The 18,281-nt window shown below is 42.8% G+C and overlaps 1 long non-coding RNA gene across 1 annotated transcript in view; it reads right to left on the bottom strand.

Moving 5' to 3' along the window:
• Positions 1 to 9,296: 9,296 nt before the first annotated feature.
• Positions 9,297 to 18,281, bottom strand: part of LOC135055513 (uncharacterized) — a 26,769-nt gene continuing 17,784 nt past the window's right edge. Inside the window, exons 2-3 of the long non-coding RNA XR_010243765.1 lie at positions 15,372 to 15,664; positions 9,297 to 10,638 (exon numbers count right to left, since the gene is read on the bottom strand). This is a non-coding gene — a long non-coding RNA (uncharacterized LOC135055513). The remainder of the gene's footprint in view (positions 10,639 to 15,371; positions 15,665 to 18,281) is intronic.

The raw sequence follows: 18,281 nt of genomic DNA, 5'->3' as shown, positions 1-18,281 counted from the left end.
TACAGAATTACATATAAGATATAAAAAAGAACATCGTACAGGAATACAACGTGAGGCCAAATCCGACCAACAGTAAATACATAATGAAATGACAACATATATTCCTAAGTGTCTGGAGGAGGTATGGGAACTGGAGAACGAGTATGCCAATAGGTAGACCACGAAAACCAGCGGAGCAATGGGCAGGATGGTGTAGAGGCATAGGCCACTCCCGCTGTCTCAAACTCGCAATGCGACTGTACGGCCATCTCTATCGCTGATATGTGGGGAACCTCGGTGGAGCGCCATTGGCGAGCAATCAATAGTTTTGCCGAGATAAGAATATGACCTGATAATGTCGATATTATCTTAGACCGCAAAGCTATACCTTTTTGTACACTATTACCGTTGAGCCGCTATGGCCGCTAGACTACGTGCACGTGCTACGCACTTTGTACGCTATTTGCGTACAGAATCCCGCACGTGGTATGCACTTGCCGTACACACGCCGCGCTGAGTGTACAGAGTACACACAGCGAGCGCACACACAATTGATAACCTTTAAACCTTGTTAAATGATATAATGTAATGATATGCTTACACTTTAAACTCTTAGCAGTAAAGTACTGCAATGATGTTGTACCTTTAAACCTTAAGTAGCGCTGGCGATACAAAGTACCCGCAGTGCGTACACCTATCAATGCTATACACCTTATACAGATAAATCTACTTTAAAGCCCATGCAGGAAAGTGAAAACACAACACTGTTTTGTAGTTGAAACCACAGGGTTCTAAGGCCACCGTGGATTGATTCCAAAAGATAAAACAATACAATTTATACACTACAGGCTAACAAGTAAATCTAAACAGAATAATGGCTACAGATAATGTACGTACGTGAGAATATTCGCAAGCGCAACCCGATCTCGGTCCTCCGTTGGTCATACAGATAGCGTTTAGAGTCTTCTGACCGGCCAGGCAACAATGGTCTTTTTATACACAAACATGCATACACAATACAATGGTCACTGTAATCTCATTGTTCATTGGACACAGAGATATGTCTCCACATTACAGTAAAGGTCATAGCTGGATTTGAAAAGGTGGGCAATGTCTTTCCCAACTGCTCTTGTGGGTGGTATCCTCTGGATTCCCGCCGCATATGTAATTTACAGTAAATACAGTTAATGTTCATAATCTACTTTTGCACATAACTATACGCAGGAACAAGTGATCTTTCTCTAACTAACACCGGAATGTTACCCTCAAAATACCCTACAGCTGGATACTAGACATCACCTTCCAACCTTTATCTGACCTTTCCTATCATGCAAAGGCGAATCTCTCTGTCCAGGAACTGTTTAAACTAATAATACTCGCTGACATGGTCTAAGGGAACTATATCTACAATATACGCTATATGAGTTAAATATGCAATGTTCTAATAACACGCTACATACTCACAAACTCCGCCGTAAATACCCATATCATGCGCATGATCGCCGGAGCGAATCTACGCAAATTGCGGATATGTGCACGCACGGCGGACTGAGTGCACGAGCAGCGGGCATGTGCATATGCATTATGATATTTTTCGACTTTGACAGACCTAAGATATAACGATCGCCCGGCAATAAGTCGCCATAATATAGATGGAGAAGAGCCAGTCGCGGGTGGGGAGCTACAGAATGGCCCAGCACTAACTCTATGAGGTGGAAGACAGAGGTCCACATTGGGGTAAGTATAGGGCAGTCCCAGAAGATATGCACCAAGGTACCGACCTTGCCACATTTACGCCAGCATAAATTGGATGTGGAGGGTTGCATCGCATGTAAGCGGGATGGGATGAAATACAAGCGGTGGAGGAGTTTATAAAATAGCTCTATGTGTGATATGCATCTAGACACCGTATAGCAGGATCGAAAAATCATCCCCCATTCTTCCTCCGAGATAGAGCATCTGAGGTCCGCCTCCCATTTCATCTGGAAGGGGGCTTTCTGCAGCGTTTGGGAAGTAATAATATAGTTATACCATTTCGTGATGCCTCCCCTGCCCTCCCCGGTATCCAGGAACCTCTAAACGACTGACTGATGATCTTTTGCTAATTGATCCCATCCCTAGTTAGATGTATGGGTTTTGTTTGTTATGGAGTGGCCCGTGTCATATTCAGCCCTGTCCTCACTTACACAATCACATCAGTGGAAAGGTCAATGCCTCCAACACAACAACAGCATCTCAGCTTGATGATCTTATTGGCTAAATGTTGCACCTCCTCAACCCAGCCTTATTGGCTATAGCTAGTTATTTCTCTTTATTATCTACAGACAGTTCTTCCTCCTCCTGACCTTTTTAGTTACAAATTTTTCTTCCCCTTGCAGCATTATTATCTACAGGTTGTTCTTTCTCCACCAAGTGTTATTATCTACAGGTGGTTCTTCCTCCACCAAGGGTATTATCTACAGGTGGGTCTTCCTCCACCAAGTGTTATTATCTACAGGTGGTTATTCCTCCACCAAGTGTTATTATCCACAGGTGGTTCTTCCACCACCCAATATTATTGTCTACAGACTATTCTTCCTGCACCCAGTATTGTGGTCTACAGGTTGTTCTTCCCCCACCAAGTGTTATTATCTACAGGTGGTTTTTCCTCCACAAAGTGTTATTATCTACAGGTGGTTCTTTCTCCACCAAGTGTTATTATCTTCAGGTGATTCTTCCTCCACAAAGTTTTATTATCTACAGGTGATTCTTCCTCCACCAAATGTTATTATCTACAGGTGGTTCTTCCTCCACCAAGTGTTGTTATCTACAGGTGATTCTTCCTCCACCAAGTGTTATTATCTACATGTGGTTCTTGCACCACCCAATATTATTGTCTACAGACTATTCTTCCTGCACCCACTATTGTGGTCTACAGGTTGTTTTTCCTCTACCAAGTGTTATTATATACAGGTTGTTCTTGCTGCGCTTAGTATTATTGTCTACAGAATGTTCTTCCTCCACCCACTATTATTGTCTACAAACTGTTCTTCCTCCACCCACTATTATTGTCTACAAACTGTTCTTCCTCCAATCAGTATTACTGTCTTTAGACAGTTCTTCCTCCACCCATTCTACAGCATGTTCCTCCTCCACCTACAATTATTGTCTACAGACTATTCTTCTTCCACTCAGTATTATTGTCTACAGACCGTTCTTCCTCCACCCACCATCGTGGTCGACAGACCACTTTTCCTGCACCTGCCATCATGGTCTACAGACCATTTTCCTCCACCCACCATCACTGTCTACAGCCCGCTCTTGCTCCAACAACCATCGCTGTGTTCTTCTTCTTATTATTATTATTATAATCATGTGTATAGTCAAAATTTACAAATATTTGCAGTGCGCTGCTGGTACAGGGAGAGACGCGACAGGAGGCAGCAATGAGCTTAGTCCCCCTTCTCTATCAGAAACAGCCTGGAACACGTAGCAGGGCAATGCTGCTGGTAGTAATGCTGCAATGAAAAAAGCAGCTATCACATCAGCCTCTCTGAGGGGGATGTGGCTTGAGCCCACATAAAGACACTCCCCTCTCAATGAAGAAGATGTGATGGACACCTTTGATGAAATCACTAGTCGCCCCTGTGCTAATGCTGCAGCCCTTACCCATTGTGTTGCAAGGGTTCAGTATGATTAGCTGGCGCACAGGATGCCAGGTCAGAATACAGATGTCGGCATCCTGATAGTTGCAATCCCGATGAGGGGAGGTAAGAGTGTTCCCTAATGTTCCCTACCCCCTAACCCCCCTTTCCCACAGCCTAACCCTATCCTCCTCCCAGTGGTGACTAAACCTAACCCACTCTGCCTAGCAGCCTAACCCTAACCACCCCCACTTAGTGCCTAAACCTAACCTCCCCCCAATGGTGCCAAACTCTAACCCCCCCTTCCCTCAGCCTAACCCTAACCACCCCCACTTAGTGCCTAAACCTAACCTCCCCACAATGGTGCCTAACTCAAATCCCTCCTTCCCTCAGCCTAACCCTAAACTCCACCCCATTGCCTAACCCTAGCCCCCAAAGATGGCGCTTAAATCTAAACTCCCGCAGGCACTAACCCACCCGCTATACTTACGATCAGGATGTCGGCTGTCGGAATTCCATCGTCGTTCTCCTGATCCAGTCTTCTTAAACCCAGTCCTGTTATTCCTACAGCCAGTATTGCCTACAGGTTGTTTTATTATTAAAGGTTATTATATTCTGCAGATTGTTCTCCCTTCACCCAGTATTATGATCTACAAGATGTTCTTCCTCTACCTAGTATTACTGTCTATAGACTCTTTTGCTTCCACGCAGTTTTACTGTCTACTGACTCTTCTTCTTCCTCTTCCAGTCAGTAATATTGTCTACAGGTTGTTCTTCCTCTACCCTGTCTTACTATTTACAGGTTGTTCTTACTTCCCTCAGTATTATTGTCTACATACTGTTTTTTCCCTAACAATCTTATTGCCAATGGGTTGTTCTTTCCCCTCACAGCTTTTTTGTCTACAGACTGTTCTTCCCCCTCCCAACCTTATTGGTTAGAAGTTTGCCTTCCTCTGCCCACCATTATTGTCCGCAGACTGTTCTTCCCAACCTTATTGGTTAGAAGTTTGCGTTCCTCTGCCCACCATTATTGTCTGCACACTGTTCTCCCCGACCTTATTGGTTAAAGTCTGCTCTTCCTAAGTTTTTAATTTTTTTAAACTTTTAGTTATGTTGAGAAAAACATCCAAAGAAATTGTGCTAAATTTCTTCATTCTGAATATTACATTTATGGGGAGAGAATTTAATGTTTTTAAATGGAATTTGGAGATTGTGTTGTAATCACAATAACACTGGTGAATCAAAGGTGGCCTTCTCAAAAAGTCCTTAGGGACATATATGAAAACTGACACAGCTTTACTTTATTTTTCCAAACTGTATTAAAAAAAAAAAAAAAGACAGAATCTGATTGGGTGGTCCTTTTCCAAAAATCGCAGTTTCGTTTTTAAAAGATCTTTAAGGATTTTATTTAATGATGGACCAGGACTTTATTTAATGATGATGAGTATATGACAGAACCAGACATTGATAACAATAAGATACATATGCAAATATAATATATAATGAAAATATATGAGATAGAGCTTACAATAGAGTATGCTGATTCATATTTTAATCATGTGTTATGGTTAGAATTACTGCCTCAGATCACTGAGGTCTTGAGTTTGAGTCCTACCATATCTCTAACTGTGTGGAGTTTGCATATTCTCCCCCCGTGCTTGCGTGGGTTTCTTCCTGGTACTCCAGTTCCTCCCGCACTCCAAAAAGTATACTGGTATGTCAATTGGCTCCTGACAAAAAATAACCCCAGTGTGTATGTGTGTGCATATGGTAGATGAGGTTACCCTAAAAGTGCCAGTGGGGATCCAGAAAAGCCGGAGAAGCTTCACAATATCCCCTTCAGTGTGAAGCTTAACACACTTTGGTTCTTCTATACCGAGATTTTGATTGATGACATTTGACGTGGGAATTTAATCCAGGGTGACCATCATCACATCCAAGATGTAAAAGTACAAAGTGCAGTATTTGGGGGGATTTATTTTGTGTCCTGAGTGAAGGCCGTATTCTTCAATCTCTTTAAAGAGGTTGGGTAGTGGTGAAGTTGGATCACCCATTGTGAGGAGATCATCACCCACAAAGATTTTATGCTATGTTTGACTCACTCTAAATAGAAAATATTTTCAAAGCTAGGGGCTCAATTGCAGAAATCGCAGTTGCACATGCAACTGCAAGCACCTCTGATGAAGGCCCTCTGCTTGGAATTCAAAAGGGATGACCTGTCAAGAAATAGGTATGGCCTTGCTAGAAATTGTCACGGAATGGGTTGTGCAGATAAAGACAATGGTGCAATTTGCTCTGATTTTCCAATTTGTTTGTTCTGATTTTCCAATCTGGAATTCTGAGAGTTTTGCGCCTTATCTCTTTGACCCAGTGATGTCACCATACGCAATGACTTTATGGGCTATATTGAATAAACTCAGGTAAACTTAAAGCTGCCAGACCCTTGGGAGCTGCTACACACAGCCATATTTTCTGTAAAAGCAATTACTTTAACCACCTTTAAGCAGGTGGTAGAAGGAGAGTGAGCAGATGTACCAGTCTCATGACCCATATTTATCACTACCAACTTTTACTAATGACTAACTAGGCTGCAATATATGATGAAACCTGAAGATCACAACTGTGCAGTCTCCGTGAAGCTGCTGAGAGGAGGCGTCAGTCCTTTTCACTGTGTTAGAGCGCCATAGTAGGACACAGTCGTGTTCTTAGCACATTGAGAACCTGCGATTTCATCTTCCTCACCTGCTAGCTAGACTCGCATCCTGCACTGCTACTTCCGGCCACCGGCTGGCATCTCTATGCTCCACTCAAGCTCCGTTCGTCAGTTATATGCATAGCTGTGAGTATGGCTGTACATCCACATTACTGCTAAATAAACCACTCCACCGGATAAGTACTGGGCTGCCTTGTGATTTGAAAGATCCGCTGGAGTGTACTATTACTGTCATGCCACCACCAACAGTACACACCAGAGAAGTGCAGTCAGGTAGACAGGGGAGGCAGAGCCTCACCTGCCATACTCCAGTATTCTCCAGAGTTTTGACTATAATAATCATTAGAATAATACAAACAAGATATTTAAAATGTATAAATATCATCTTTGTATTATTCTAATCATAGGCAGCTGTGATCTGGGAATACAGGGACAGTCAGGGAGAGGGCAAAGGTGAGGTAGCTGTGAGCTAGGGATAAAGGGACTGTCAGGGAGAGAGCAGAGGTGAGGCAGCTGTGAGCTGTGGACATAGGGAGTGTCAGGGAGAGAGCAGCAGTGAGGTATCTATGAGCTGGGAATAGAAGGAGTGTCAGGGAGAGAGCAGAGGTGAGGTAGATGTGAGCTGTGGATACAGGAAGTGTTAGGGAGAGAGCAGAGGTGAGGCAGCTGTGAGCTGGGGATACAGGAAGTGTCAGGGAGAGAGCAGAGGTGAGGCAGCTGTGAGCTGTGGACATAGGGAGTGTCAGGGAGAGAGCAGCAGTGAGGCATCTATGAGCTGGGAATAGAAGGAGTGTCAGGGAGAGAGCAGAGGTGAGGTAGATGTGAGCTGGGGATACAGGAAGTGTCAGGGAGAGAGCAGAGGTGAGGCAGCTGTGAGCTGGGGATACAGGAAGTGTCAGGGAGAGAGCAGAGGGGAGGTAGCTGTGAATTGCAGAGGCAGAACTCTGGGAGGCGATGGAGTCATCTGCCGCCAGGCTTCTGCTCTGAAGTCGGGCACCTGTCCTCCCATTCTGGGGCACCATTAAATTAAGTTAATTGATAGCTGTCACTATATCTTCAGTGACCGACTTCCTGACTGGTCCCTGCACCTTACAAATCACACCCTCTTTATTATACTGTAGATACACATTTTACAAGTATCACACCAAGGATTAGAAACCACGTCCTATTACACTGGAAGCAGACACATTACTAATGAAGCTATTTCCTCCTGTATAGGAAATATGAGAATTGTAACTATATGAAGTTACTTCTCTGACAATTACACATAATTTCGTATAGTCAGAATTCTCATGCTTCCTCTACAGGAGCAAATAGCTCCATCAGTAAAGTGTCTGCTGTTAGTGTAACAGGTCATGAATTCTAATCCTGGGTATGACTGCTAAGAAATGTGTGATTTAAAATAAAAGACAATGAAATGTATAAATACAGTATATACATTTTTTTCAGAACACTCCATACACACACACACACACACACACACACGCGCACACACACACACACACACACACACACACACACACACACATATCTATCTTAATATAGGAAATAGGGGGACACCAATATTTATCTTGCCTCCGGGCAACTGTGATGAACTTACGCCACTGGTGAGTTGGGAATACAGGGAGTGTCAGGGAGAGAGCAGAGGTGAGGCAGCTGTGAGCTAGGAATACAGGGAGTGTCAGGGAGAGAGCAGCAGTGAGGCATCTATGAGCTGGGAATAGAAGGAGTGTCAGGGAGAGAGCAGAGGTGAAACAGCTGTGAGCTGGGGATACAGGGAGTGTCAGGGAGAGAGCAGAGGTGAGGCAGCTGTGAGCTGGGGATACAGGGAGTGTCAGGGAGAGAGCAGAGGTGAGGCAGCTGTGAGCTAGGAATACAGGGAGTGTCAGGGAGAGAACAGCAGTGAGGCATCTATGAGCTGGGAATAGAAGGAGTGTCAGGGAGAGAGCAGAGGTGATACAGCTGTGAGCTGGGAATAGAAGGAGTGTCAGGGAGAGAGCAGAGGTGAGGCAGCTGTGAGCTGGGGATACAGGGAGTGTCAGGGAGAGAGCAGAGGTGAGGCATCTGTGAGTTGGGGATACAGGGAGTGTCAGGGAGAGAGCAGAGGTGAGGCAGCTGTGAGCTGGGGATACAGGGAGTGTCAGGGAGAGAGCAGAGGTGAGGCAGCTGTGAGCTAGGAATACAGGGAGTGTCAGGGAGAGAGCAGAGGTGAGGCAGCTGTGAGCTAGGAATACAGGGAGTGTCAGGGAGAGAGCAGAGGTGAGGCAGCTGTGAGCTGGGGATACAGGGAGTGTCAGGGAGAGAGCAGCAGTGAGGCGTCTAAGAGTTGGGATTATAGTGAGTGTCAGAGAGAGAGCAGAGGTGAGGAAGCTGTGAGCTGAAAATACATATATATATATATATACACACACACACACACACACACACACACACACATACATGCATACGTAAGGTAACAAAGTATATACTGCTGTACCTTTGCATAATGTCCACAGGCTCATATATGTATGTGTAAATCTGGCTCTGATACGAGCCAGTGCCTCCCCGGCCATGGACCTAACGTTAATGGTGGACACATATATCAATATTATCAACAATATAAACACTGACAGGACTGGAACATGAGCGTGCCCCTGTTATTTTGCTGTTCAGTGGTTTTCATAACAAAAGCTGTAAAAAAAAGAGGACTAGCCTAATTGTATATATTAAGCACATGCATCATTACAAATTATTATTTTATAATGCATACCATTTTTTTTTTTAAAAAAAGCTACATTTTGCCCTAAAAAAATATGCTCCGCTTTACGTCAGCACCACACGAGCAAACACCATTGTCAGAGACAAGAGGTACAAGAGAACATCATATCACAATAATATATCAAAGAGAGCAGAAAGAGAATTATTGATAGGCTGCTGAATAAGAACTAAATTACATTTATTATCCAGACCAAAAAAAGAAATCCTGCTGGAAGTGAAGAGGCCGCAAACCCTTTAGGGTGACATCTTTGATCTGACCTTATAAATTATTTTGAATTTATTTTTAACCTCTCAGTGGTGTGTTGCACCTAGGAGCGTTGATTTTTTTTTTTCTAGAGAACCAATGTGCAATAGAACCGGCTTGAATGGATTTACAGGTGTTTCTGCTTGTGCACAGGTGAATCCATCACTTTATTATTATTTATTATTTATTAGCAGTTTCTTATATAGCGCAGCATATTCCGTTGCGCTTTACAATTAGAACAACAATTATAGAACAAAACTGGCCAAAGACAGACAGACAGACAGACAGAGGTAGGAAGGCCCTGCTCGCAAGTTTACAATCTATAGGGAAATAGGCATTGATACACAAGGATAGATGCTACCTGTTACATCATGGTTCCCCAGGTTGCTAGGTTCTTAATGGGTTGTATATGATATGATCACCCAGCAATGTTGGAAGACAAAATGTGAGGTTATGTGGACTGTACAGAGAGGATGTAACTTGATAGGGAAGCTGTGAAGGTTATGTGTGTGGGTCTGAAATTTGGTAGGCTTGTCTGAAGAGATGAGTTTTCAGAGAACGTTTAAAGGTTTGGAGACTAGAGGAGAGTCTTATTGTGCGTGGAAGGGCATTCCACAGAGTGGGTGAAGCCCGGGTAAAGTCCTGTAATTTTGAGTGGGAACAGGTAATACATCTGGATGAGAGACGCAGATCTTGTGCAGAGCGGAGGGGTCTGGTAGGGAGATATTTTGAGATGAGTGAGGAGATGTATGATGGTGCAGTTTGGTTAATAGCCTTGTATGTAAGTAAACGTATTTTATATTTGACACGGTAGAATACCGGTAACCAATGGAGGGACTGACAGAGCGGATCAGCAGATGAAGAACGTCTGGCGAGGAAGATTAGCCTCGCAGCTGCATTTAAAATGGATTGAAGTGGTGAGAGCCTATGTTTGGGAAGACCAGTAAAGAGACTATTACAATAATCAATGCGGGAGATGATGAGTGCATGGATTAGAGTTTTTGCAGTGTCTTGTGTAAGATAAGGACGTATTTTGGATATGTTTTTAAGGTGCATGTAACATGATTTAGAGACAGATTGAATGTGTGGAACAAAGGACAGTTCAGAGTCAAGGGTGACACCTAGGCAACGAGCTTGTGGGGTATGGTGGATAGTTGCATTGTCAACAGTTAGAGAGATATCAGGTTGGTAACTACTCTTAGCTGGTGGGAAAATAATTAATTCGGTTTTGGAAATGTTGAGTTTGAGGTGGCGAGATGACATCCAAGATGAAATGGCAGACAGGCATCCAGTGACACGAGCCAATACTGGTGGTGACAAATCTGGGGAGGATAGGTAGATTTGAGTATCATACATATATGGAGAGACAGACAGTTCACATCTGCACTGGTTTTCCCTCTTGGTTTCCAGATGCAATTACCAGATAACTTAATTAGGGTTCGGTGTGATATGCCAGCGGTTGGGATGCCAGCGGTCACATGACCAACAGCTGAGAAGTGAGCCAGTGGAGAAATGCCCATGGCAACCAATCAGCACTGAAGTAACATCTTTAATTTGCATACTATAAAATGATACAGAGCTGCTGATTGGTTGATGGGGATACTTATCTACTGGCTCACTTCTCCGCTCTTATCACTGCTTAGTAAATGTCCCCCTTTGACTGATAATAATTGTTGTGAAAATTATCTGCCAGGTGGGTGATGGATGCGTTCAGCTTCACCACGGTAGGTAGGATTCAGCTGTTAGCCATGGAGGGACTCTGTCTACTTACTGTTCAAGCCCTAGTGATAAGACTGTGGTGGTCATTCCGAGTTGTTCGCTCGCTAGCAGTTTTTAGCAGGCGTGCAAACTCTATGCCGCCTCCCACTGGGAGTGTATTTTAGCTTAGCAGAAGTGCGAACGAAAGAATCGCAGAGCGGCTACAAAATATTTTTGTGCAGTTTCAGAGTAGCTTCAGACCTACTCAGCGCTTGCGATCACTTCACACTATTCAGTTCCTGTTTTGACGTCACGAACACGCCCTGCGTTCACCCAGCCACGCCTGCGTTTTTCCTGGCACGCCTGCGTTTTTTCGAACACTCCCTGAAAACGGTCACTTGACACCCAGAAACGCCCTCTTCCTGTCAATCACTCTGCGGCCAGCAGTGTGACTGAAAAGCTTCGCTAGACCTTGTGTGAAACTACATATTTTGTTGTAATAGTACGACGCGCGTGCGCATTGCGCTGCATATGCCTGCGCAGAAGTGCCATTTTTTTGCCTGATCACTGCGCAGCGAACAAAAGCAGCTAGCGAACAACTCGGAATGACCACCTGTATACGGTAGCACAGAGTAGTTTATAACACATATGCTCTATTCTCCTGTCTTGGCCACTCCTACTTCATCTACATGTGTATCCTTTTATTATCAGTCCAGTATTATGCTGTATGGTTTATGATCATTTTTTATTATTCATTTGATTCTTTGAATTGCCTGAGGAATCCATGATCTGCAATACGCGTTTCACCTAAATTGTGAGGTTATGTACTATTTACTTTGCCAAATTTATATTTTTTATAGTTGCTGTTATTTTTACTTTTTATTATCTACAATCATTTTTAGATCTTTGTTGTTAATTTCCTGCTTTATCAAGCGATCCAAAGTTTTTCACGTGGCATAAAACTTAATTGCATCTAATGAATAACTTTTGTTTACAGACGGATACATTATTTATTAATAAGGGAGAACTGTATAACATTCACAGTATTCAGTTCCCTTCCTGCTGCTAAAGACCCATAATAAAGACAACGAAGTACATCAGGGTTCCAAATTATTGTCCAAAGTGTCCATACATCTGATGAAGGTTTAGTACAACAGAGAGCACAATGGTTTTCTCCCATTGTATTCCAAATACCCATTGAGGATTACAAGATTTGGAATTCCAGGAGGCTGTTGCAAACCTCGCCCAGTGGCGAGTATCGGTGCTTTATGGAACATATTGGTTGAAGTTCCAGAGTTCATAGCTGCACACACATAACCAGGGCCGGTTCTAGCCCTTGTGGTGCCCCGGGCGAAATAGGGGCGTGGCTTTATACAGGGGTGTGGTCAGTTATGCTCCCTGTAGAGTTGTGCCCCCATTTGTGCCCCCTGTAGAGTTGTGCCCCCATATGTACCCCCAGTAGAGTTGTGCCCCCATTTGTGCCCCCAGTTGAGTAGCGCCGCTTACAAACAATTTTTTTAAATTAATACTTACTATCCCCACTCCTGCTTCCTGACCTATGCTGACCTCCGCTGCTGACCTCCGCGGGCGCCGCTCCTCAGATCTATGGCAGAGACCTCTCCCATAGCACAGCACAGACACTAGAGGTCAATTATGACCCCTAGCATCTATGTGCCAGTCCCACAATGCTGTGCGGTGCACGATGATGTCATCGCGCACCGCACAGCAAAGGTCCTTTCCACGAAGGGAAACTAGACGGGTAGTGTCTAGTTTCCTTCACAGCACCGTACAGCACCGGGGTACACTGACCAACAGTAGTGGATCTTGCCATGGCAGCAGCGCCCTCCAGAAGGTGGCGCCCCAGGCAAAAATCCTGTGTGCCCGCAGCAAGATCCGCTACTGCACCTAACCTTTGGTGAACGTTTTCAGTTGGCGCAGATATTTTCTTCTAGCTATATGCTTTACGTCTACTAAATTTCTGATAGCATTTGCTTTATATGTTTCTGCATTATTGCACTCATGCTTCTTGGATTTTCTGCATTTTGCCTCTCCTTATTCTATGACTTTTCCATGCGGCTGTGCCTGCCGGCTTACTACCTTATGCTAATGAAAGTATCCGCTCGTATATGCTAAACATATAAGGCCGTCCCACTCACTGTTTTTACTTCCTCATCCATCATTTTACATACGGGGACTGGCACCTGGCCCATACTGGGTGCCAAAGGTCCTGCTGAAACAGCCGTCCCATCTTCATCCGCACACTAAGAACGAACACGGAAGTCGGCTTACCCTGCATGACACTTCCAGGAGAGAAATCAGTTCCAGAAGTTTGCAAGGTTTCCGCCAAGCTATTCCCCAGAAACACCCAATGGGCAGATAAATCGATTCGCACTTGTACTATCCATCGGGGTCTGACTGCTTGTGCCTAGGGCTAATCTGACCCCTAAATCCACGCTGAGGCTGCGATAGAAATTATAAAAGCCAGTTACTCAATTTTAACTCCAGCAAAGTCATAGAAATTGGGGATGCATATTATTGTTTCAATGACCCCGTATGCACTACCACTTGTGGTTGAGGTTTGGGGTGCAGGGGGCACAGCCAGAGCCATAACTAGGTGTGTGTGGAAGGGGCACCACACATAGCGCGGCAGGGTAGGGGGCGCTGTTGGCTGCACTTGTCAATTATCATTTATCATTACTTTCCCTTGCAGCTTCCCCCCTTTTTGAAGCCCAACATCTCCTGACCTCCCCTGTCTCCTGAGCCCTTCTGTCGCTAAGATACCTATACAACATTCATGAACTCGAATTGAGATTCTTTGTTATTCAGCCACACTGTCCTTTATTACATTTCAAGATGCTGACATACCCGAGATTCAAATCCATTGCCTGTGGCATTGCAGTCAGACAGTGTATTCATTGAGGTATCTGCCTTTGCATAGAAAGGTAAATAATTCTAAGCTAGAGAATTCTAACTATTTGAAGCTTACCTTGTACTTTGTGAAGGGGTGATCAGCATTGCAGCTGAGCAGATCTATGTAGTGTGTGGCTGCAAGAGATTGGATGTGTGGCTGCACACTACATAGATCTGCTCAATTGCAATCCTGAAGTACCAGTAGCTTCATATAGTGTTCATAAATTTTCTGCAGGATCAAATAGCTCGTTAAGTAGGGTGTTTGATTTGAATTCAACAGGTTATAGGTTTGAAACCTGAGTATGGCAATATATTGAAATGTTTTATTTAATAAAGGGTACTGTAACTGAACAACAATGAGCTCTCAAGATAAAGTGCATGAATGTGGTATAAAGAGGATTTGTGTCCAAATCCATCCTCTTGCATTGGTCTATAAATGTGTGTATATTATTTATATATAATATATTATTATATATATATATATATATATATATATATATAACAAACAGGATCAATCCGGCACTCCACTCCAGGTAAAAACAGCAGCTGCGGTGCCCTCCCAGCCAGTGACATAAAGTCCCAGGTATAAACAGCAGTGGTAAGGGCGGCACTCAGTCCAGACTTCACAACTTGGTGAAAATTTACTTTATTGGGCCAACATGTTTCGGGGAGTAAACCCCGTCCTCAGGGCCAGAGGACGGGGTTTACTCCCCGAAACATGTTGGCCCAATAAAGTAAATTTTCACCAAGTTGTGAAGTCTGGACTGAGTGCCGCCCTTACCACTGCTATATATATATATATATATATATATATATATATATATATATAAAATGTGGGAAGGGCATCATAGCATGTGCTTTCTCTGGGATCAATCTGGTCATGCCCCTTCCCCACAAGGCATGTGACTTATGTCCCTATTGGAAAAATGGGGAGGAGGGTGCCAATTCTCTCTCTGGCACAGGGCACCAAGGCTCATGGGCGCAGCTACATCTATTGGACACAGCTATCCATATTAATTTGTGTTTATTGCAAGCAAGAGCATAGGGGTCAATGTAGATGGTGTCTTTTTGTAAACAGCCTTAATGTATTTTACCATACTTTAATTATGGCGGCCCAAACTACTTGAAACCATATGCCCCAAGCCTTCCCGGAGGGGTGGTGGTGGTGGTGGTGGTGGGAGGGGGGGGGGGGGGGGTGTACCGAATCTTATAGAGAGAAAAAGTGGAGAGCTATAGAGTAGCAACCAATCAGGTTCTGTTTTTGAAAATGACAGTCACAGGCTGTTTTTGAAAATGACAGGGGCTGTTTTGTTGGTACTTTACCTCTTTCCACTTTTACCTCTCTCCAAGCTTTGATAAAAATCCCTCTCCCCCTGTACTTGGAATTACATGGCCTCTTACAAACAATAACAATAAATGTCACCATAATAATAACAACAAGAATTACCTGTGGCTCGCCTGCTGCTGTGGAACTACAAGTTGCAGCAATCCTTGTCACCAAGGGAACATTGGTACTTGTAGGTTTACCACATCAGGAAAGGCCACGTTGCAGCCGTACAATTACTGGGGGAAAATCCATGGAAGATTGATTGCTTTTTATAAAAGCACTAAATATTGGCAATTATTCCTCAAGGTTACAGGGGGAACCAGCGCACTTTATTCCTTCTTCTGTGGCCTTTTAACGAACACAATGTTTATGAGGGATCTGCAGGAGTTCAAACTGGAAGCATTAAACAGGACCTGTAAAAGGATTGTGAAACACAGGCATTTGTCTTGCCATTCTATGTTTATTCAATAGGCAACACACAACAATTATAACACACAGAACACAGAAAGACACAATTCCCAGGGCCCCCATTTAAAATAAAAATAGTTTTGGCTGGAGTGCAGGGGGCCTGGGCACACTGTGGTCAGAATCCTTTCCTCCAGTGCTCACAGTCACTATGGGGCTGTATACAACAAACCCACATATCATGTGCTTACGGGTGATGACCTTTGCCTCTATTTGACCTTCCAGGATGACCCCAGAAGTCCATGTATCAAATGACCTCATTATGTCCTAACACCTCTTAGGGTAGTCAAATCAGAGAAGACATTGAATCGGGTAAACCCCAATCTAACATGAGAAATACTGTTTGTTTGTTTGTTTGTTTGTTTATTTATTTATTTATTTATTAACAGTTTCTTATATAGCGCAGCAAATTCCGTTGCGCTTTACAATTTCAAATAACAATAACAACTGGGTGATAACAAACAGTCATAGAGGCAGGAAGGCCCTGCTCGCAAGCTTACAATCTGTTACATAGCAAAAATGTCTGTGAGACGTCTTATAATAATAATAATAATAATAATAATAATAATAATAATAATAATATTAATTACCTGTATTATATAAATACTACAAGTATCACAAACATAATCACTGTTAAACCATGCACATTATAATTAACTAATCTATGAATATCTTCAAACCTTGAACATTATAATAATCATATACCTATGAGATATATATATATATATATATATATATATATATATAGTACCACATACAAAATTATGTTTGACCTATGGCCATTATAAAAATAATAGTGATTATCTATCTATCTATCTATCTATCTATCTATCTATCTATCTATATATGTATACAGCATATTTATTTTTTGGAAGTATGCATGTGACATATTGTAGAATATATATTACACTGGGTCATATGCATACTTTACTAAATATATAGTCTGTAACAGTAGAATATATATCACACTGAGTCATATGCATACTTTACTAAATATATAGTCTGTAACAGTGTAATGAGTCTTCATTTCAGGTTAGGGAATATAGTGAACACAACAATAAAATAGTGTTGCTATAATCTGTGTAACAAGCTTTGTGTATGTCTATATCAGGCTTTTTCAACCAGTGTGCCGTGGCACACTAGTGTGCCGCGACCAGTTGCAAGGTGTGCCGCGGAGCCAGAGCAGCTTCCTGCACCTTCAGAGTGAACTGTTGGCACAGGCTCTTGTTAGAGGATCAGTCGTGCTCCAACCGTGACCTATGCCTTGAAAACGATGTGATATTATAGGTCACGGCCGCCGCGTCTCACCACCCAGCCAGCCAGCCTGCCTGCATACACATCTTCCAGTTCCCGCCTGCATACACAGCTTTCCTTGCCAACCCACATCCACATCTGCCCGCCCGCCCGCTGCTCAGTATTAGCAGAACTTCACTATGAACAAGCCCCGCCACTGAGGGACAAGGAGAAGGACAGCTGATAATATTTGTTATTTTATTTCTCCTGTGGGGAACAATAGGATTTATGTGGGGAGAATAAGAATTTATGGATTTATGGGGGGAACAATGAATAATTCATGTAGGGAGCAATAGGATTTATGTGGGGAGAAATGTGATTGATTTATGTGTGGAGAAATAGGATTTATGTAGGGAGCAACATGATTTATGTGGGGAGCAATGTGATTGTTTTTTCTGTGTAGGCCTATGTATGTGTAGATTTTTTTTTTTTTTTACTGTGAGGGCCAATGTGTGTGGGGAACTGATGGTGTGCCTTGGCAATTTTAAAATATTGTTCAGTGTGCCGCGAGTAAAAAAAGGTTGAAAATCACTGGTCTATATGAATATGGAAATGCAACATATTGGCAAATACTTATTAACAGTTATTTATATAGCACCAGCACATTTCATAATGCTTTACAATTGGGAGTTATTTCCTACACTATCAATTAAACTAAAAGCATGATAGTGTAACCAAACCCAATAATAACTATTGCGGGGGGATTTTGATAAAGACCACATTAATCCAATGGCTGTTCATTCATTAAATAACCGCCCTAAGCTTCAGTGTTATGACCATACGATTCATTGGTTCTTGGTCCTAAAGCTGTCAGTGAATCAATCTGTTTGGTTCCTATTTTGTTTCTGCCTCAGGGTGGGGTTCATTTAGCAAACACATCTATTAAGGAGGAGCAAGAGATGCCTCATTATATGGCATACTGTATTCAGACAACAATAGAGAATGCAGCAGTTTATCAGGTAAAAGGGAGAGACCTGCCATGTATCATTCAGAATATTAAGGGGAAAATACTAATATTCCAATTTATTTAGGAGAACCAATCATACAGTATGTGATAGGTAGATAGATAGATAGATAGATAGATAGATAGATAGATAGATAGATAGATAGATAGATAGATAGATATGCATACATATACACTGATATAGATAGATAGATAGATAGATAGATAGATAGATAGATAGATAGATAGATAGATAGATAGATATGCATACATATACAATGATATCTATCTGTCTATCTATCTATCTATCTATCTATCTGTTTATACAC

The sequence above is a fragment of the Pseudophryne corroboree genome, chromosome 1 (assembly GCF_028390025.1).
Source record: "Pseudophryne corroboree isolate aPseCor3 chromosome 1, aPseCor3.hap2, whole genome shotgun sequence".
Lineage (NCBI taxonomy): Eukaryota > Metazoa > Chordata > Amphibia > Anura > Myobatrachidae > Pseudophryne > Pseudophryne corroboree.
Note: the sequence above shows the minus strand (reverse complement) of the source record. Positions and strands in the feature narration are given on the sequence as shown.